Source organism: Dromiciops gliroides, chromosome 2, assembly GCF_019393635.1.
Source record: "Dromiciops gliroides isolate mDroGli1 chromosome 2, mDroGli1.pri, whole genome shotgun sequence".
Taxonomy (NCBI): Eukaryota; Metazoa; Chordata; class Mammalia; order Microbiotheria; family Microbiotheriidae; genus Dromiciops; species Dromiciops gliroides.
This window is the reverse complement of record NC_057862.1, coordinates 192,439,404-192,462,320: the sequence shown is the minus strand read 5'-3', so window position 1 is coordinate 192,462,320 and position 22,917 is coordinate 192,439,404. Positions and strand designations below refer to the sequence as shown.

General features: G+C 38.8%; 1 protein-coding gene and 1 pseudogene across 6 annotated transcripts in view; both read right to left on the bottom strand.

The window, feature by feature from the left end:
• The window catches only part of MGA (MAX dimerization protein MGA), a 232,147-nt gene that overhangs the window by 97,854 nt on the left and 111,376 nt on the right, over positions 1-22,917 (bottom strand). For 3 of the 6 annotated variants that reach the window (XM_043983355.1, XM_043983360.1, XM_043983361.1), the window contains exon 1: positions 521-1,071. The exons of 1 other annotated variant lie outside the window; for it this stretch is intronic. The gene's annotated coding sequence lies outside the window, so the exon portion shown is untranslated. Of the gene's footprint in view, positions 1-520; positions 1,073-22,917 lie in introns of those variants that run through there. 2 more of the 6 variants (XM_043983356.1, XM_043983359.1) reach the window with 2 other exon arrangements.
• Positions 20,713-22,917, bottom strand: part of LOC122738554 — a 94,268-nt pseudogene continuing 92,063 nt past the window's right edge.

Genomic DNA, 22,917 nt, shown 5'->3' with positions numbered 1-22,917 from the left:
CCTCAAAATCCCAAGGAGAAAGTAACCCTGCAAAAAGCTTACAACACTTTTCCACCTTTAAGCCACAACTCGAAATCTCCTCTACTTCCTCCACTCTTCGCAAGTACAACAGAGATGTTTCTAGCTACACGAAGAGCAGAAAGGAGGTCTTATTCACACCCCGCCCCTTCACCTAAAAGATGTAAGTGGGCAGGTAAAAGAACTATCTGTCCTCTCAGGCAGTTTAAACGCTGCAACAGCCTAAGACTGCCCCCGCTGATGGAAAGAGAAAACAGCACCTCCTCTCCCCACCTGTTTTCCCAGCCCTTTCTCATCAGCACCTACAAGCAATCAGCCCTTTGTTTACTACGGTTCCCGCTCAGACGTAGCTCCCTTCCTCACCAGCTTGCAGCCGACGGCTCCTTCTTTGTACACGGCTTATTCCTCAAAGAGTCAGTTTTGCTATGACACCTAATTAGAGACGTGTGCACAGGTGTCAAAGCCACTCTCCTTCGGCAATAAATCAGAATTACCAACGTACCCTCTCGGCGATTCGGAAGCCCGATGTGGAGCCTATAGTTCTTATGGTTCAAAGCGTTGCCTACAATCGCAAGAGTGTCGTCACGCAGACCGTGCCACGCCGCGCAGCACCCCACGCACGCGAGGGCAGGGCCGCGCCTAGGGCGCTTCTCACCCCGCCCGCCTCGTGGCCGATCCCTTTGGCGTCGATTTTTCCAGTTCGTCAGAAGTGCAGTCCGGAAGTGGGAACGGGGGCGCGCAAGAGGTGTCATGCGCAGTCTCGGTCGGGGGCCTGGAAGCGCGCGCACCCAAGGCTGCCCCCGCGTAGGGCCCGGCCTGGGTAGGGCGCGCGAAGCTTTCACCGCCGAGTGCTTCAGGAGAGTCAAAATAAACCCAGGAGCTTCGAACTCTCGAAAGCCCCCATCAGGCCAGTACTAAACAAATGCCCTCCACCCAGGCCCGAGAGTTACCGTGCTGGGCGCGGCAGACCTCACCCCGAGTCCTTCACATACCGCTGGGGGCGGGTTATTCCGTTCCGCTCGCACACCGTGTGTCTGCAGCCAGCTGAAGAGACTGCGCGCGCACCACCACCCCCCTCCCACGTCACCGCGCACGCGCTTCCGCCACATACCACTGCGCAGGCGCAGGATTCTCGGCGCGAGGCGCCTTGCCCACCCCGCCCCCCCCCAACCCACCCCACCCCCAGTTCCAGGAGGCCAACGCAACCGGCAGAGGCGACTAGGCCCTCGAACCCTATTCTCAGACCGGGGTCTCCTGTTTTCCTAGTTCTCTGCATCCTGGTCGCCAGTGCTGAAGCTTCTGGAACCGGGAGGGGCGGGGCAGGCAAGACGCACCCCGATTCCCTCAGCCTTGCACACGAAGTCTTCGTGGGAGCTGGGGAATCGTCGCTAGCTGTGACCTCCCCAAGCGCGCCTGCCACCCCCTCCTCCGCGCTTCGCCCGCCCAGCTTGCGCTCCCCCATTCCCGTCTGCCTCCAGCCCTGCCAAGGCTCAACCTTCCCCTACTCCCCAAACACCCTTCAACTGAGGGAGGGCTTTGCAGCCCCAGCGTGCCAGTCACCTTGGCCTACGCAAAGACTTCTGCAAAATTTAAAAGAAGTGACCTTGGGGGTCGAGTAGTCAAACATGTCCAGAGGTCACAGACAGCAGTTGTGGCGATCAGAGGCGGGCCCTAGGGCTCCGTTCCCAACCCTCCTCCCGAGGGAACCAGGGAGGGGTATCTGGGGAGGATTTGCCACTAAATTCCCTATTCGGGTGGAAGGAGAACACCAAAAAGAAAGGCTCTGAAAACCAGAAAAATAATGCCAGGGAAAATGGAGGAAGAATATGCTGCAAGACACAAACATACTGTTCTTAATGACAGATCATTTGACTAAATTATGATAGAATAGCCTTGGTTCAGAAATAAAATTTGTAGACGTAGAAAAATATTGGCAAGCTGCTTTGCTCCGAAAGGTTACAAATGGGGCGGGAGGGGGGGGGTGGAAATATAATAAAATTACGTGTTTTCTAGATTTCTGCAGGTGAGGAGTAGGATACTAAAAAGCAACAAAATATATATGGATAGGAAACCATCCTGAATTTTTGGCTGACAAATTATAGCCCATAGAATTGTTCCTTTCTACTAACGACAAAATCTTGTATATTTTAACATCACAAAAAGTTCAGATGTGAACATCAGGTTGTGAATGTTTTGGTATGTATTTCTTATGGGAGAAGAATCTCCAAAAACAACAATTTTTTTCTTTATCTACCACAGCTACTCATCATTTATTTGCTATCTGTGGCTGAAAAACTAAATGATGCACAGTCAGTAGACAATCAATGGAAGAAAAACAAATGTTGAAAAAGGAAAGATTTTACTGTCTGGACTAAATTTGCCAACAATTTGAATAATCAGAGTTCTGCATTTGAGTTCTTCACATTTACAAAAAAAAAGTTTTTACATTTCTATTATTCCTGACAAGTACCTACGAGATAGGGCAATTAATCATACTTGCATTTTAATGGAATTTTAGACCTATTTTATTGTGAATCTTAAAATAATTCACTGGTACTTAATTACAAGAGACCATATATTCCCAATACATTGCAGGATGTTTCTTCCTTAAAATTAGTTTAAACTTCTGGATTAAAATCTGAAAATGTAGTATATATTCATTACATTTTATAGCAAGGAGTACTCCACCTGCCCTCCTGTACCTTTAACCCCCTTAAATATTAAACTATTCCATCCCCTTCTGAGATCCTAGTTGCTTTCCCTGTGTTCTTTCCATCTAATATCAATGATTTAAAAAGACCCATCATAAATAAAAAATTCTAACTGCTTAAAAAATTAAGGTCAGATTGAAGGCAAAATACTTTTAAAAATAAGAGAACGTTGTAATCCAATCCTATTACGTTATTCCCCATTACAATCAATTATGCTTCTACAGGATCATCGTTTTAGAGAGGAAAAGCATCTATGAGGAAGGTAATCTGGCTTAATCCCTCCCCTACATGCTCTAAATCATCTATACTACTGCAATAGCTTTTTTAATGGTCTCTTTACCTCCAGTCCAATTCATCCTCCAATGAGACTTCAAACAGTCTTCCAAACAAGAGGTCTAACCACTTCACCCTGCCTTACTCCCTTTAATAAATTCCAGTGGTTCACAATTACATCCAGGATTAAAACATAAAATTTGGGGGCATATGAAGTGCTCTCTATGACCTCCAGGATCAAAAATTAAATCCTTTTCACTTTAAAAGCTCTTCATGACCTGGCCCTGACCCAATTTCGGTAAATTAATATAATGGAATACTAATATACTATAAGACATGATGAGCAAGATTCTTTCAGAAAAAACTTGGAAAGACTTACATCAACTGATGTTGAGTGAAATGAGCAGAACCAAGGGAACATTGTACATAGTAACAGAAACATTGTGTGATGATCAGTTGTGATAGACTTAGCTTTTCTCAGCAATACAATGATCCAAGACAATTCCAACAGACCCATGAAGGAAAATGTTCTCCACATCCAGAAAAAAACTTCATGGATTCTGAATGCAGAATGAACCATACTGTTTCTACTTTTTTTTGAGTTTTTTTTCTTTTTTGAGGTTTTCCCCTTTTGTTCTTTTTGTTGTTTTTTGTTTTTTGTCAGGGCAATAGGGGTTAAGTGACTTGCCCAGGGTCACACAGCTAGTAAGTGTCAAGTGTCTGAGGCTGGATTTGAACTCAGGTCCTCCTGAATCCAGGGCCAGCGCTTTAACCACTGTGCCATCTAGCTGCCCCTTCCCCTTTTGTTCTGATTCTTTTTTCACAACATGACTAACGCAGAAATGTTTAATGTGATATATATATGTATATATGTATGTATGTATATAAAAAACATATCAGATTTCTTTCTGTCTTGGGGAGTGGAGAGAGAAAGATTTGGAATTAAAAATTTTATGAAAACAAATGTTGAAAATTATCTTTACATGTAACTGGAAAATAATAAAAATACTTTTAAGATTAAAATTTTTAAAAAAGAAAGAAAATCTCTAGTGAACCTACTGACTCCTGGAACAGTTCATTCTTCTTGTGGATAGCTCTAGTTGTTAGGAAGATTTTCCTGACTTTAAGCCTCCTTGCAATTACTCTAGTAATGTTCTTGAAGCCAAACAGAATAACCCTAATCCCTCTTTCACATGATAGCATTTCAAATAGTTGAAGACAACTGTGGTCCATCCCTACTCTTCCCTTTCCCCCTCTTCTTCAGGCTACACACACATAATTCCTTCAATGAATCCTTACATGACATGAACTCAAAGCCCTTCACCATTCTGCTTGTCCTACACTGGATGTTCTCTAGCTTACTAATGTCCTTTCTAAAATGAAATTAATCAGCTTTCTTGATGAACTTGCCTCTCCTTCCAACCAGCCACTTTTGTTGATGATATCACCATCCCACTTGCCCAGAGTAAAAGTATTGGCTACTGAGTTGCCATATCTTGCCAATTCTATTAGATATCTCTTGCATCCATCCAACAGAAAATATTTATGAAGAGTTCAATGTGTATTGTTCATCAATGGCATACTTTATTATCCAATGTGAAATCAGTGTACTTTAATAACAAATTAAAAGGATGCATCAAAATATCTTTTAACTCAATGCCAAATTGTATAAAAATCATTGCAGCAAAAGCACATGTTGGAATGCTTTTAATGTCAAATTATTATACTTTATCCCACTTAATTTGCACTGCACTGTACAAATCATTGACGATATCCTTTGTATTTACTTGTTTATAGTGTTTTACAGCCTATTTACATTAACATGTCCCTCTCAAATGCCCTTTGGGAGAAGAAACCTCAATTTCAAATTTTTTGGAGGCCGTAATGTTCTTTAGCTTGCAGCCATATAACATCAGTGGGAAAATGATGGCTTTGAGGAGGCAGGAAGAAGCTTGTTTGCTTCAGGAAGAAGCTTGAGGTCATTATTTTTAAAACCCTGGCATGTTTCCAAGGACAATACAGTCTGCTCCTTCTACTCCTGTTCAGTTCTAGGCCCAATTCATTCATTTGCAGTGTCATTCATTCATTCAAAAACCATTTATCCAGCACCATTATCTGTTAGATACTGGGCATACAAAAACAAATGAAACATTCCTGTCCACAAGGAACTTACATTCCTTTTTCATAGAGATACATACACATATGTATACATACTAATGGATGAGTCCATCAAACTAAACTGATTCTTAAACAGAAAAAATTTTCCTCAAAAGCCATTTTTTGACACAGTAGTCAGTATGAACTTTGGTCCAAGCTAAATGTAAATGGTAGTGGCTTTATATAGTTAGACCTACAAAACCAAAAGCTTTAACCTACTGATTTCACTGCTAAGACAACATTCTAAGGATGTGATGGACAAGAGAAAGTCTTTGAGCAAAAACATTGCTAACATTCATGAACGAAAAGGAAAAAAACCTGGAAATAACCCATGTGTACAACTGTGATATGTATAGTTAATGGAATATTACTGGACATGAGAAATTACAAATATGAAGAATGTCATGGATGAAATATAGGAAACCATCAAAGTGGAACATCAAGTGGAAGCAAAACAATATGTTGCAATCCATGTCCAAGGGTGTTTCTAGAGCCAACTTTAGCTAGTGAGAACCAATTGTTAAATTGTCAATGTTAACAACAGTATTAGTTAACACTTCAGAAATCAGCAAACTATAAATTGACTTGATTTATTGTTTTTTTGATTGGTTAGACCCAAACTGATGTAGAAGATGTTAATCATGCAGATTAAACTTAAAAACTGTGTAAAGTCAGGGAAAAAGTTTACATATGCTAGGCCTTGGGAATGAAATGGACAGTTCTTGTCCTTAAAGAGCCTGCATTCCCCTAGAATGTAAACTAGTCCATCCTTTCCACTCAAAAAGCTGTCATCTTCATTACCTGGATTATCCTAATAGCCTCCAAATTGGTCACTTGGCCTTCTGTTTTTCTCTTCTTCAATCTATTCTTCACACATCAACACATCTACCAAAATTATCTTCCTAATGCAAAAAGATTATCATGCCACTCCCTTGCTGAAAAAGTTTTACAGATATTCTACTGCCTACCTGATAAAATAAAAACTTGTTATTTGTCCTTCATTCTCAAAAAGGACCATGATATTGGGTGATATCATGACACACAGATTTAAGTGACAGAGGGCTGTGCAAGGTCACCAACTTCACTCTTTCCTCTGGGGCCTGTGTTCTATCCACTGTGCCAACTAGCTGCCCTTGTAATTCAAGGCCCTGCAAAATTTGGCTTAAACATATTTTTCCAATTTTATTTCAGAGTATACACCTCCGGGGCAGCTGGGTGGCGCAGTAGATAAAGCACCAGCCCTGGAGTCAAGAGGACCTGAGTTCAAATCCAGCCTCAAACACTTGACACATACTAGCTGTGTGATCCTGGGCAAGTCACTTAACCCCAACTGCCTCGCCAAAAAAACAAAAAAACAAAACAGAATATACACCTCCAAACACTCTTAAGTTCAAGCAAAACTTGGCTACTGGCTATCTTGACCTTACAGTGGGCTTGCTTACCTCCAGACATTTTCAAATGCTGCTGCTCATCCATCTCTGTCATCTTTCCTCAAGGCCCAACTCAGGTACTACATCCTCGTAATCTCCTCTAATTCTGCTTTTCCCACAACTAGAAATGATTAGATCCCTCTTCAAATTGCCTTAAAGTACTTTATCTGAATCTTTCACGTCACTCTCACATTCTACCTTGTATCGTGTTCATTTAAGTAAATATTATATTCCTCCTATTAGAATGTAAGAAAGGAAACATGTATCTTTGTTTTTTTTATACCCAGTGCCTTATACACAATAGAAAATTAACAGCTATGTGAGTACCTATTAGCTGGCCCTATTATTTCTCCTTTTCTCCTCTTTACTGTCTCAAACTACATCATTGTAGTCATTGTAGTCAATCTTCCATATTTGAATCTATAACTTAATTTTTCCCTGCTTCTGACAATCAAACCTGGATAAAAGTCTTCACTAGACAAATATGTAATATATTAAGTTCCTATTATGCACAAGGTACTATACTAAGCATTAAGGATACAAAGACCAAAATGAAAAGTCTTATTTCTCAAGATATTTTAAAAATACCTGATGATAAATTAGGTGATAGTACAACTATAGTCAGCCATAAAAAGGCCACATGTGGATCACTATCTTCAGTTCAGGAGACCACATTTAAGGAAGGGCACTAAAAAACCTGGAGGTATAGACCAACATCTCACATATACTAAAATAAGGTCAAAATGGGTACATGATTTACACATAAAGGCTGTTACCATTGGGGCAGCTAGGTGGCACAGTGGATAGAGCACTGGCCCTGAATTCAGGAGGAACTGAGTTCAAATTTGGTCTCAGACACTTGATACTTACTAGCTGTGTGACCCTAGGTAAGTCACTTAACCCTCACTGCCCTACGGGGAAGGGGGGAGAGGGGGGAAGGTGTCACCATATGCAAATTAAGAAAGCATGGACCAGTCTGTTAGATTTATGTACAGGGAAAGAATTGAGACCCAAAAAAGATAAAGAGAGCATTACAAAAAATGTAAAATAGGTGATTTTGATTATATAACATTAAAAAGCTTTTGCACAAACAAAATCAATGTAACCAAAATTATAAGGAAAGCAGAAAACTGGGAAAGAATTTGTAACAAGTGTCACTGATAAAAGCCTCATTTCTCAATTATATAGATAACTGAGTCAAATTTATAAAAATGCAAGCCATTATCCAATTGATAAATGGTCAAAGGATATGAACAGGCAGTTTTTAGACAAAGAAATCAAAGCTATCTATAATCAAATAAAAAAATGCTCTAAATCACCACTGATCAGAGAAATGCAAATTTTTTAAACTCTGAGGTACCACCCCACACCTATCAGGGTAGCTAATATAACAAAAAAGGAAAATGTTGGATGTTGGAGGGGATATGGGAAAACTAAGACACTAATCCACTTTCTAGAAAGCAATTTGGAACTATGCCCAAAGTGCTATAAAACAGTGCCTACTCTTTGATCCAGCAACATCACTGCTAAGTTTATATCACAAAGACATCCCCCAAAAAATAAAAAGTCCTATTTGTACAAAAATATTTATAGCAGCTTTTTGTGGTGGCTAAGAATTAGAAATCAAAGGGATACCTGGGAATGGCTAAACAAGCTGTGTTATATGATTGTAAAGGAATATTATTGTGCTATAAGAAAGGAGAAGCAGGTGATTTCAGAAAAACCTGGGAAGACCTACATGAACTGATGTATAATGAAGTGAACAGAACCAGGAGAATGTTGTTCACAATAATAGCAATACTGTTCAATGAAGAACTGTGAATGACTTAGCTATTCTCAGCAATACAGTGACCCATGACAATCCCAAAGAACTAATGATGAAACATACTATCCACCTCCAAAGAACGAACTATATTAATTGAACACAGACTGAAGCATGCTATTTTTCACTTTCTTTCTTTCACTTTTTTAACTTAAGTTTTCTTGTACAAAATGACTAATATGGTAATGTTTTACATATTTGCATATGTACAACTTATATCTCATTACTTACAGGAGGAAGAGAAGGAGGGATAGAATTTGGAACTCAAAACTTTAAATAAAAATGTTTATCATTAAAAAAAATTTAAATAAAAAATAATGTCTTCTTCCCCGCCCCCCCCCAAAAAAAAGAGAAAAAGAAAAAAAAGAAAAGAAACCCTGGGGATACCCAGAGAAGGGCAGCCAGATAGATGGAGGGCCTTGAAATGATGCCATCTATTAAAGGAACTGGAGATATTTACTTTGAAGAATATAAGACTTAGGGAAGAGGAAAGCATGTAGAAGAGGAATTAGATTTATTCTGTGTGGTCCTAGGTACAATGGGTAAAACTTGCAAGAAAGCAAATTTATGTCTGACGTAGGGGGAAATGTCCTAACATTGAGAGTTCTAATAAAATAGAATGAGCTACTGAGGAAGGCATTGGTTTTCCCCTCATGGGAGGTCTTCAAGGAAAGGCGAAGATAACTACATATGAGGTATGTTGGAGAGGGGATGGCTTCTGAGACCCGATTTAATTCAGATTCCATTCAAGTAGGAAATTACACCATTATAAAAATGCACAAAACCCATGCTTAACATAATAGTTGACATATAGTAAGTAAGCATTTAATAAATGCTTGTTGGTTGATTTATAACCCATTTTAAGAACTTGTCTAATAATTTGTTACTGGATTTGCTGATTTTCAAGTCAATAATGACAGCATATAGGGGTTTCCAATGCTTTTAATGATAGATTGTCTTTTCACTTTTTAGAAAGTAAAAGATACCTTTGAAAGGGATGGAGAAGAGCACAGAGAACTATTGCAGACAGCATGAAACTTGGGTGAGGGAAGCTGAACCTTCCCAGTGACTGCTACTACTGAAATAAACAGAAATGGCCTTGAAGATTATTGATGTCACTGAGGATCCAAGGCCTATTATGCAAAGAGAATTGTGAGAGGGATACATAGTTGAGAAGAAAAATATACACTTTCAAACAGTATTAAAACAGTTGTAAAGCAGCATATATTAAGTACAAAATGAGTATGGAATGCTGATGGTATACAGAGTATAGGAATGATTAAAGTGTGGCATATCAGAGAAAACTGTGACAGGATATGAGTTTCCAAACTTAGGTTGTTTTAACTTGCCCTAAAAAAAAGTCTGTGTTCTCCTGGAATAGAAATCTATAGTATATCTCTATTCTGACATTACTTTTCTGTTCTTTCTTTTAACTTAATGCAAAAACTTTTCTTTCAGCAGTCTTTCTTTATTTCCTAGTCTTGGGGAAATGTATACAGAAAGCAAATTTTTAATAAACAAGGCATACTTCTGTTCTATTTGCCTGACTGAACAGTCTATATCTTTTTAGTTTCACATCATCTCAATTTTGCCTGTCATTGCTGTGTTTGTAAATCGTTAACTCCAACTCCAACTTTTTTCCCAACTTTCATAAATTTGCATGTGTCTTAGGTAGATTTCTTGTCCCCTTCCTAGAATATAATCCTTCTAAGAACTGTGAAGAGTGATATCCATAAATTTTACTGATCTGTCCCCTTGGGTTCCAATTTAAACCTTCTTTGCTACATTATCCAGCATCTTCTCAAAGATATTTTTCCCCTCCTGAAAAGGTAGGTCTATCTCAGCTTCATTAACCCTCTTCCTACTATAGCACCCAGGGACTCAGAAAACCAAGAAAAAAGTGCAGAAACTCCTGATAGAGAATCATTCAGCCAAAATCAAATGAGCACCTCCTGTGTATAATAAAGCACTGGGCTAATAAGTACTTTGGGGATAGAAAGGTTGAGAACAAGAGATCTTACCCCCACTGAGCTTACAAGCAAATTGTCAAAGATAAAACTTATACAAATAACTATAGTACAAAGCAAAATGGGAAAATTTCCGTAAGAGTAGCTCAAAGTGCTACGGAAACTCAGATTAGACAGACATCCTTTCCCCTTGGAAACAACAGTGAAGACTTCATAGAGGAGATGCTATTTCAGTTGGGCCTTAATGGATAGGGAGGGTTTCAATAAATATGGGGTATGGAGGAGGTAGGAAAGTGGCATAGAAAGCAGAGAGAAATGTGTGAGCTAAAGAACAGTTCAGAAATCATGGAAAGGGAAGACCAGGAATTCAGTTTGGCTGAAGCATAAGGGATGTGAAAGGGAGTGATGAGAAGGAAGACTGAAAAAGACAGATTGAGGTCAGATCACAGAGGACCTAAAATGCCAGGCAATGAATTTTGAACATTACCTGGTAGAAAATGAGAAGCTATTAAAGGCTTGCCTGCCTTCCTCCCTCCCTCCTTCTCCCTTCTCCCTTCTCCCTTCTCCCTCTCCCTCTCCCTCTCCCTCTCCTTCTCCTTCTCCTTCTCCTTCTCCTTCTCCTTCTCCTCCTCCTCCTCCTCCTCCTCCTCCTCCTCCTCCTCCTCCTTCTTCTTCTTCTCTCTCTCTCTCTCTCTCTCTCTCTCTCTCTCTCTCTCTCTCTCTCTCTCTCTCTCTCTCTCTCTCTCTCCCTCCCTTCCTCTTTCCTTTCCTTTCTTATTTAGAAGACTGATACAGAATCACAAACTCTCAGAATTGGGAGGGACCAAAAAAAAAACCATTTAGTCTATTCCATAAACAAGAATGCTCTCTACAAAATACCCAACAAGAAGCTATCCAGTCTTTGCTTGAAGAATAAGAGTAAGGGTAAAACCTACTTCCCAAATCCTGAGGAATTGGGGATTTCAAATACTACTAATCCTGATATTCCATTTGGTATGTTCCCCTATATCACTTAACCCCTATATCAATTAACATCATCCTAATATCAGTTAAACAATATCAATTAGCTTTTAAATGGAACATTTACTGCAGACCATTCCACTCTAGATAGCTCTGATTATTAGGAAGTTGGTGGTTTGTTGTTGTTTTTTTGGGGGGGGGTCCTATATATCGATCCTAAATTTTCCTCTTTCCAACTTTTACCCAATGCTCCTGGTTCTGCCCTCCTGGGCCACATAGAACAAGTAGAACATCTCTTACATACAAAGGCATTTCAAATACTTAAAGACAGCTATCCTGTCCCCCACTAATATTTCTCTTTTTTAGTATAAATAGCCCTGGTTCCTTCAGCAGGTCTAGATATAGCATAATCTGGAAGTCCTTCACCATCCTGGTTGCCCTACTCTGCATGCTTTCTTGCTAATCAATTAAATATAATAATCCAGATGTGCTCTGATAAGGAAAGAGTATAGTGGGGCTATCACCTCAATAGTGTTTTACACTGTGCATCAATTAACTAAGCATGAAGGAGGGTATGATGTAGCGGAGAGAGCTTGTAGCTTTGGAGTAAGGAAAATCTAGCATCTTTGCCAAGAAAACAAGATCACAAAGAATAGGACATGACTGGAATAACTGAACAACAGTGGATAGATAGATAGATAGATAGATAGATAGATAGATAGATAGATAGATAGATAGATAGATAGATAGATAGATAGATAGATAGATAGAGATATAGAGAGACAGAGACAGAGAGAAACATAGAGAGAGAGGCCACATCTCAGCCCAAAGCTGTTGACTGATCCTGTACAAAAGGAAAAAGGCAAACAGGAATATTGACCATAAATTCTGTCCTACCTCTTCCCTTCTATTCTTTTTGTTTTTTTAAAAATTCTTCCCTTCCTTTCTCCTGTCTTAGTTGGCACAATGACAACAAAGTAGTCAGGCCTGGCAGGAGGTGGGAAAGGGGAGAACTAGTTCCATTCCTTTTACCCCCACTTAGAGCTTGAAATCTGCTGTTGCCTTTCATGCTTGTACAGGAGTATGTACACCTGCAGGTGGGTATCTATCTTATTCCTCATTCTTTTACAGAATTTTATTTACAGAATCCTACTATTCATAGAAGAATTAACACAGTGCCTGGCATATAATAAATGTTTAATAAATGCTTTAACTACAAAAATACTGTTTTACTTATTCTTGTTTTTAAGTCACACACATGTGTGGCTGGCTTTTTAACATTTCTACCACTTCCCAATACCACCTCTTCCCCCTCTCTATATGCAAAGAAAAAGAGTTGAGTAAAAAAATTAATATGATCATAGCTGACAACACATGCCTGATTCCACATCTATAATTTGCAACTATGACTGTGTTTGGTCACAGTCTTTGGAGTCATGCCATAGCCCCCACTTTGAAGACTTGCACTAGAGTCAAGATTGGCTATTACAATGATCACATTTCTTGTATCTTTCAGCGCTGTTTTCCTTTACATTACTATAATCACTGTAAACTGTTCTCTTGGTTCTGCCTAATTTGAATCAGTTCATGTAAGCCTTCACAAATTTCTATGAAATCTTCATAGTCATCATTTTTATCACACCATAATATTCCATTACATTTACATACCAATTTGTTCACCCATTTCCCAACTGATAGACATCTGCTTTAGTTCAATATTTTTTACTACCAAAAAAAGGTGTGTGTACACACACACACACAGAGCTTTTCCCTCTGTCTCTGACCTCCTGGGGATCGCCCAGAAGTGGTAGCAACTGGGTTGAATGACATGTAGGGTTAGGTTTTAGTGCTTTTTCTAGTATAATTCCAAATTGTTTTCTAGGACATTTGAAGCTATTCACAACTTCCCACATAGTTCACTAGTATGTCCTCTTCCCCAAAATCCCTCCAGCATTGACCATTTTTGATTTTGCAGATACTGTTGTTCGGCATTTCAGTCGTGTCTGACTCTTCATGACTCTGTTTTGGGTTTTTTTTCCCACAAAGATACTGGACTAATTTGCCACTTCCTTCTCCAATTCATTTTACAGTTAAGGTAAGAGAGGCAAATAGACTTAAATGACTTGCCCTAGGTCACACAACTAGTAAGTGTTTGTGGCCAGGTCCAGTATTCTATCCACTGCATCATCTAGCTGCCCTTTTGCCAAAACTACCCAGCTAATAAGTGTGAGGTGACACCTCAGGAGTTGTTTCAAATTGCATTTCTCTTATTAGTGCTTTGGAGTATTCTTTCATATGATTGTTGATTATTTACATTTTTTAAAATGCCTTTTAACATGATTTGACCAGTCTACTGAGGAATGGCTCACGTTTCACTTATTATTTCTCCCCACCATATGCAGACCTAGGTAGTCTAGCACTGTGTGGCACTGAAATTACAATCAGGAGACTTGGGATCAAATCCCAGTGGGTTTATGACCTTAGGCAAATTATTTTTTCTCTCTGGGACCTCACTTTCCTCATCTGTAAAATGGGGATAATACTTGTATATGGCTGACATATGACTCAAGTGAGTCAAACCAAATGATGTAGTTTTAACCTTCACAAGTTCCCCTGTTGTATGAATAATCTATATATTTTGAAGATATTTCTGTGTTTACTAATTATTATAGCTCACATTAATATAGTACTTGAAAGTTTGAAAAAACATTTTTCTCACATAAATTCTGTAAGTTAGAGAGTATAAATATTATTCTTATTTGTATTTTGCAAATGAGGAACCTGAGGTTCAGAGAGGTTATGCAAATTACCCCAAATCATCAACTAAAAAGTTCTGAAACCAGGAGTCAAGCTAAGGTTTTCTGACTAATACTAGTACTTATTTCATATTATGGTACTTCTCTACTTAATAGTTCAAAGTATCCACCAATAGTCCTGAGGAAAATTGCTGCCCTAAAGAGCTCAACCCTATAAATATGCAAGCCATAACACAGCAGTGGGAATATTGTTTTATGAACAAATGTAAGGAGAAAATGAAATTTTTACTGGTCAAAACATACCTTACATTTTATTCTGATTAAAATCCATTTGCATAGCAAGCCAGACAGGATTTGTAAATTTCCAATTCTAAATCAGATAGTTGCCTGGGACAAAGGACTTCAATCTCTGTGGGTCTTGTGGTCCCTGTTGCACAATATTCCAGGCTACCAACTTCAAGGCTCCATCTCTTCAGGGCTACCTACCTACCTACACTGGCTCCAATATACTATGGATAAAAAGCCTTTCCTCATAAGGGTACACTAAAAGCTTTTTATTCATAGCCTGAGAAAATGAGCCATCACAACCAACTAATAAAGTCCATACTGTTAATAAGCAAAGATTAAATCATTTAACTCCTATGTCTGAGGCTGAGATAATCCTCTAGGCCAGATAATAATGTGATTACTTAAGGTTAGAAATTCACAACATAATTTGTGGCTTAGCATGCAAATGAATTTGACTGAGGGGGGCAGCTAGGTGGCAGTGGATAAAGCACCAGACCTGGATTCAGGAGGACCTGATTTCAAATCCAGTCTCAGACACTTGACACGCATTAGCTGTGTGACCTTGGGCAAGTCACTTAACCCTCACTGTCCCGCCAAAAAAAAAAAAGAAAGAAAGAAAGAAAAAAGAAAGAAATGAATGAATGAGAACAAAAAGCCAGTGAAGGAGGAAAGATCATTGTTTTCTACCCACCCATCACTCACTCTTGATTTGATTATTTTTATCTCATTTGAGGAAATCTAGCAACTGAAAGAGGGAATTGTGCTGGAGAACATTTGGATAAAGATCAATGGAGAAGAAACAGAAGTGATGTTTTGATGGCAACATATTCAGATTACTTAGGCAGAGCGGGGCAGCTAGATGGCGCAGTGGTTAAAGCACCGGCCCTGAATTCAGGAGTACCTGAGTTCAAATCCAGCCTCAGACACTTGACACTTACTAGCTGTGTGACCCTGGGCAAGTCACTTAACCCCCATTGCCTGCAAAAAAAACAAACAAACAAAAAAAAAAAAAACAAAAAACCAGATTACTTAGGCAGAAAGAGGAAATAGAAGAGAAACTCAGGAAACAAATCAGAAGCTTGAAATAAAAAGCATAATGTAGTAGTAATGGAGGGAGGGGCCTTCAGTTATCACAGGCAGCTAGTTGGCACAGTGGATAGAGTGCTAGACCTGGAGTCAGGAAGACCTGAGTTCAAATCTAGCCTCTTCTACCTGTAGGTAGACAAACAGATAGATAGACAGACACGTATGAATATATGTATATACAAGATACATACAAAGCAGATAGAAAGTAACCTCAGAGGGGACTGCACAGTGGCAGCTAAGGGGCTCAAAAAGGCAACTTCTAAATCTTAGAATCACAAAATTTTATTTAAAAGGGAGGTAACTAACCATCTAGTCCAACCTGTATACCATAGAAATTTCCACTACAGCATACCTAGTAAATGGACATGTGGCCTCTGCTTAAAATTACCCAAGGAGGAAGAACCCTATACACACACACACACACACACTTGAGGAAATCCATTTTACTTTTGGAAAGTTCTGTTTTTCCTGACATCAAATATAAAGGAGCCTCTCTGTCATTTCAAACCATTGCTCCTGGATTTGCCCACTGGAACAAGTAAGTCCATATGACAATCCTTCAAACACTTGAACATAGCTATCATGTCCCTGCTGAGTCTTTTCTCCAGGCTAAAATTGCCCATTTCCTTTGACCAATGTTCATGTCATGGACTCAAGGTCCTTTGCCCTCCTACTGACACAATCCAGCTTTTCAATGTTCTTCTTAACCCATAGTGCCCAGAATTGAACACAATACTACAGATGACATAGGACTATCACCTCTCTATTCCCATAAGTTATGACCTTCTTAATGCAGCCCAATATATTTGGGGGGCGGGCCAATGAGGGTTAAGTGACTTGCCCAGGGTCACACAGCTAGTGTCAAGTGTCTGAGGCCAAATTTGAACTCAGGTCCCTCTGAATCCAGGGCCATTGCTTTATCCACTGTGCCACCTAGCTGCCCCCAATACAGCCCAATACTGCATCAGCTTTTTTGACCTCCACATCACACTACTTACTGATATTGAGCTTGCAATACATTAAAACCCCAAAATCTTTTTTCAGAACAACTGCAATCTATCCATCCCTCCCCATCTTATACCTGTGAAGTTGATTTTTGTGCCCAAGTGCAAGACTTTTATATTTATCTCTATCAAATTTTATCTTATTAGATTCAGTCCAATGATTTATCCTATCAAAATCCTTTTGGATACTGACTGTCATAAAGTGTGTTAACTATCTCTCTCAATTTTATGTAATGTGCAAATCTGATGAGCATATCACCTATAACTTTTTCTAGGTCACTGATAAAAAATACTAAAAAGCATAAGGCTAAGCACAGATTCCCTACAGTACTCTAATGTATATCTCTTGGACTGTTGATACAGAAGCATTAGAAACTACTTTTTGAGTCCAGCCAGCAATAAATTGTAAATCCTTCTGATTGTATTGTCATCTCATCCATAATTTTCCTATTAGCTCCTTAACAATAATGTCTCTTTTGAAAAGGTAAAGGAATAAGCAGGTAGAACTGTTTTCTCGTCCATGATTCTGACCTCTAAGGAAATAGAAATAATAGGAACTTTGAGGAAAGTAAGCATTCTTAGATTTTATAATAAAGGAGAAGAAAATTCTAATATGTACTTTAGATATGGGGAGAGATTTCAGAGGATAAGCAGGATCTGATGGCTCAAGATTCTATAGGGAGAGCCAATCCAGGAAAGGGAAAGATAGAAATCTATCAAGAATGAAATGCTGCAAAAAGATATAATGTCAATAAGGGAAAAAATAAGGAACTGTCTAAAGCAAGGATTTCTTAATTTTTTTTATGTCACGGAGACCTTTGGCAATCTGGTGAAACCTATGAACCCCTTCTCAAAATAATGTTTTGGGGGGGGGCTAGGTGGCGCAGTGGATAAAGCACCGGCCCTGGATTCAGGAGTACCTGAGTTCAAATCCGGCCTCAGACACTTACTAGCTGTGTGACCCTGGGCAAGTCACTTAACCTCCATTGCCCCGCAAAAAAAGAAAAGAAAAAAAAAAGAATGTTTTGGAATATATAAAATAAATTACATAGGATTACAACAAAGACCAATTCTTTGAAATACTTTAAATATTTATCAAAAATGATTTTTTTTAATTCATGAGTTCCAGTTTAAGAATCTATTATCTAAAGAGATATAGTATGCAGAAAATATTAACAGACTTAAATTTTTCTAAAAAAACACCATCAGCAACAAATATAGTAAATGCAAGCAAAGGCAAGTAACTGCGGAGCATAGCGTTCTACACTTAAAGATGGAAGAGATCTCAGCAATGACCTAGTATAAGTCCCTCATTTTATAAATGAGAAAACTAAGGCCCTGAGAGGTTAAGTGACTTAGCTTTGTTTGTACAGGTCATATCAGAAATAGAGAGGGGCAGCTAGGTGGTGCAGTGGATAGAGCACCGGCCCTGGAGTCAGGAGGACCTGAGTTCAAATCTGGCCTCAGACACTTAACACTTACTAGCTGTGTGACCCTGGGCAAGTCACTTAACCCCAATTGCCTCACTAAAAAAAAAAAAAAAAAAAAAAAGAAATAGAGACAAGATGTGACCCCAGGTCTTCCAACTACAGAGTTTAGTGCCCTTTCCACTGCATCAGATGCAAAAGCATGATCTATTTCTATTAAGGGCATAATAAAGCTCTGAATGAACTAAGGCTAGCTATGAAGGCTAAAGACAACACAATAGGGCTATTTTTTTTAAAAGTTATTTTGTGGGGCAGCTAGATGGTGGGGGCAGCTAGATGGCGCAGTGGCTAGAGCACCGGCCCTGGAGTCAGGAGTACCTGAGTTCAAATTTGACCTCAGACACTTAACACTTACTAGCTGTGTGACCCTGGGCAAGTCACTTAACCCCAATTGCCTCACTAAAAACAAACAAACAAACAAACAAACAAAAAAGTTATTTTGTGAGCAAGAGGAGAAGCAAATAAAGGACAGGACAACTGCTTGGGGTGGACAATGCTTTTTTAAAAGGATTTTTTATTCATGCCTTCTGTTTCTTCATGGTTATCTCTCTCACTTCCTCTCCCAGAAATCCATCCCATATAACATAAGAGTATTTTTAAAGGGGGAAAAATCAGCACAACTTTGCAGTACAATGAAAAAGTAAAAAAAAAAATATGTGTAGTGTGTAACATCTGTGGACCTCACACCATATCCACAAAGAGTTGGGTTGGGTGTATCTTCTTGCATCTCTTCATCTCACTCCTACTTGATCTTTATAATTTTGTTACAATCACTTCAGATTTTTTGGATTGTAGTTTGGTTTTTTCCATTTACATTGTTGTAGTCATGTATATTATTTTCTTTGCTCTGCTCACTTACCTCTGCATCCATATAGATTGTTCCATGCTTCTCTAACAAAATGAAATTCAATAACCTATAAATTTAAAGTCTTATTTATACTTCAGTTTAAAAAAAATAGACTTGACAGGTGTAAGATGGGAGGGAATACTTAGACAACACCTTGAAAAAGATCTGGGGGTTTTAGTGTACTGCACGCTCAACATGAGTTTGTGATGTGGCAGACAAAAAACAAAACAAAACACACAAAAAACTAATGTCATCTCAGACTATATTAAGTCATGTATTACTTCCAGAAATAAAGAGATTATAGTGCCTCTAAACTCTGCCCTGGTCAGATCACAGCTTAAGTACTGTATTCATTTCTGGGCACTACAGTTTAAGGACAACAGCACACTGGAAAGGCAGGGGAAAGTAACTAGGATAGTGAAAAGCCTTGAGTCTATATCATATGAGGATTAGCTAGAGAGATTTAATGTAGAGAAGACTGAGGAGAGACATGATAGCCCCAGTGATATATCTGAAGACTGTCATATGAAAGATGAATTTAATTCGTTCTGTTTGGCACCAAATGGAGAAAGAAGAAAAAAATAGTTGAAAATTTTATTTTTTTTTTTGGTGGGGTTTTTTGTGCGTGAAAATTTTAAAGAAGTAAATCTAAACTTAATGCCATGAAAACTTTCCTTACAATTAGAGATATCAAAAAGTGAAATGGACTGTCTCTGTAGGTAAAGTATTTCCTTCACTGGAGCTTTTCAAACAAACGCTGGGTAACTATTTGTCAACTATGTTATGTTGCTTATTCCTTTCAGGTATGGATTGGACAAGAGAGCTAGTAAGGTCCCCTTCAAAAAAATTTGGGGGGGGGGCGGGGCGGGGCACAATGCGAATTAAGTGACTTGCCCAGGGTAACACAGCTAGTAAGTGTCAAGTGTCTGAGGCCGAATTTGAACTCAGGTACTCCTGAATCCAGGGCTGCTGCTTTATCTACTATGTCACCTAGCTGCCCCCCTTCTCCCCCAGTTCCCTTCAATTTAAAAAATCTTATGATTTGTGAGGAGATAGTAAGATGGCATCTAGCTGCGCTCAGTGAACTCCAATTACTAAACCAAAATATATTAAATCCAAGAGCACTGAAAGAACCAGATGTTATGATTGCTGAGGCACTATCATTGAAGAATCATGACAAATAGAAGTGGTACCATAGGACTAGATAGGGGCAAATATAACAGTTTTCAAAAAAAGGGAGTAGAATGAGACTTCAAATTATAAGGAAGCTTGATTTTGATTCCTAACAAAAATTCCAGAATGTTTTATTAACAAGATGTTATAAGAACATTTCAAAAGGGAAGCAGCTATCATTAACAGCTAGAATGGCTTCATCAAGAACAGAGCATGCCACACCAACCTCATTTCCTCTTTTCAAAACTTTACTGGTTCAGGGCAATGCTACAGACATAGTTTGCATAAGTTCTAAGAAAAATTTTGACAAAGTATCTTGTGGTGAATGAAGGCAGTAGTATTAAATGAATTCAGAACACATTAAATGACTGCACCCAAAAAGTAATTACAGGGGCACCTAGGTGGCACAGTGGATAAAGCACTGGCCCTGGATTCAGGAGGACTTGAGTTCAAATCTAGCCTCAGACACTTGACACTTACTAGCTGTGTGACCCTGGGCAAGTCAGTTAACCCTCATTGCCCCGCAAAAAAAACAAACACAAAAACAAAAACAAAAAAGCAAACAAACTAAAAATAAAAATAAAAAATAAAAAGGCAAACAGGAAAAAAGTAATCACAAATGAGTCAATGCAAACTTAAGAGGGCAGTCTTTTGTTTCTTCGGTTGTTGCTGGTTCAATAATTTTATTATCTTATTCTGAAACTATTCATAGAAAATTACAGATTGTGATGGTTTAGCTATCAGTAGCATGGTCTTGGACTCTGAGGAAATTTACCTTTTCAGTGCAACTTGGCCTTTCTTCTGGACAAGAGATGTTTTAGGAAAGCTCCACCCTTTTTTTTTTTTGGTGGGGCAATGAGGGTTAAGTGACTTGCCCAGGGTCACATAGCTAACCACCTTCATTTTTTAACTTCCCTCTTGTCCTTCTTCATAGACTGGATTCTCAGTGTGTAGGAGCATGAGATTTTTTTTGTACATCTGCCCCACATCAGGATTGATGCTGTTCTGTGAGAATTGTTTTTTACAAACTGCCTCATCTTCCTCCATTAAATAAAACATATAATCTACAACATTTTGGTTCATGATGTGCTTATGACATACACTGAATTTTTTGCTTTCTGAATCATAATCAGGGAAGCATTTGGTACTGTGAATAGATAAATCACCACCCACAGCTTCCCTAGGGGCTCCAAAGACTTTGTTTCCAGGGATAGCCAAAAGTGAAATGTGCTGCCATTTCTAGCAAGTTCTATATCCAGACAGCATATAAGAGCACCAAGGCTGACCATCAATGCTTTCTATACTGTCCTCATGCCCAGTCATTTCTACCTGTTCTTCATAAATCTTGTCAAGGTCAAATATGCTAAAAAGGCCACGGGCTAGTCACAGGCCAGCACAATAAGGTACAGCATAATTTGTCAGGCCAATCTTTATACCATAATTTGGCAATTCGTGAATATAAGCTACACAATCATGTTCTCTTCTATATAGGCATAAGCAATCTGGTGATGATGTCTCTTAGCAATTTGGACTAACATCCTATATTTCAGTGTGTCATACTTATTTTTATCCTGGATTACTAGGCATTTCCATTCATAATAATCTGTTTTTCTCCTCTATCCTCCAGAATATCACTTGATACTTCATGAAGGCCTTATTCTTGACAACTTAAACTCCTGCTAAATAAGACCTTTGCCTATGACTCAGCAGAGATCAGTAGAGTAGTAATTTAGCAGAATAACCCAGATATCAGTGATAGTTAACATTTTTATCAATGATTTGAATAAGCAGAGATGGACTTTTTATCAGATTTGCAACTAACATGCAGCTAAGAGGAATGGTTTTACACTCTGGATGACCAAATAAGGATGTAAAAATATTTCTGCTGGCTAGATTCTGGCTGCCAAAATATTGAGTGGAATCTAATAAGATGAGCTTTAATAGAGTTAAATGTGAAATCCTGTTCTTAGGCTAAAAAATTAGCTTCCAGTACAAGATGGGAGAGGAGTGAATAGTCATTTGAACAAGATATGTAAATTTTAATGAACTGAAGTTCAAAATGAGTCAATTGTGCAACATGACGACCAAAAAAGTGAATGTGATCTTAGGCTGCATTAAAAGAGGTGTAATGTCCAAAACAAGAAACAGAATAGTCCTACTATATTCTACAGTGGTCAGACTGTATTTAGAGTATTGTGTTTAGTTTTGAGCACTGAATTTTAAGAACAATACTGACAAGCTGGAGAGCATCCAAAAAATGATCAAGAATGTGCCACAGGGGCAGCTAGATGGCGCAGTGGATAGAGCACCGGCCCTGGAGTCAGGAGTACCTGAGTTCAAATCCGGCCTTAGACACTTAACACTTACTAGCTGTGTGACCCTGGGCAAGTCACTTAACCCCAACTGCCTCACACACACACAAAAAAAACAAAACTGTGCCACAGCTGGAATTAGAAATAGTTTAGCCTGGAGAAGGCATGGTATGTGAGAGTTGTCTTCAATTATCTGAAGGCCTATCATGAAGAAGAGGGCTAAAATTTATTTTGCTTGGCCCCAGAAGGTAGAACTAGGAGCAATGAGGGGAAGTTAGAAAGGCAAAATCTGGCATAATATAAGGAAATACTAACAATCACAGCTACCCAAAATAAAATAAATTGACTTGAGAAATAATGAGTTACTCTTCACTAAAGGCCTTCCAGCAAAGGCTGAATATAACCTGTTTGTTATATTACAGAAGTGATTTCTGTTCAATGACAGACTGAAATAGATGCCTTCTGCCATCCCTTCTAACTCTTACATTCTGTGATTGTTATTGTTGCTGTTCATTTGTTTCAGTTGTATCCAACTCTACATGAACCTAATTGGTGTTTTCGTGCTAAAGATATGGAAGTAGTTTACCATTTCCTTCTCCAGCCCATTTTACAATGAGGAAGTGAGG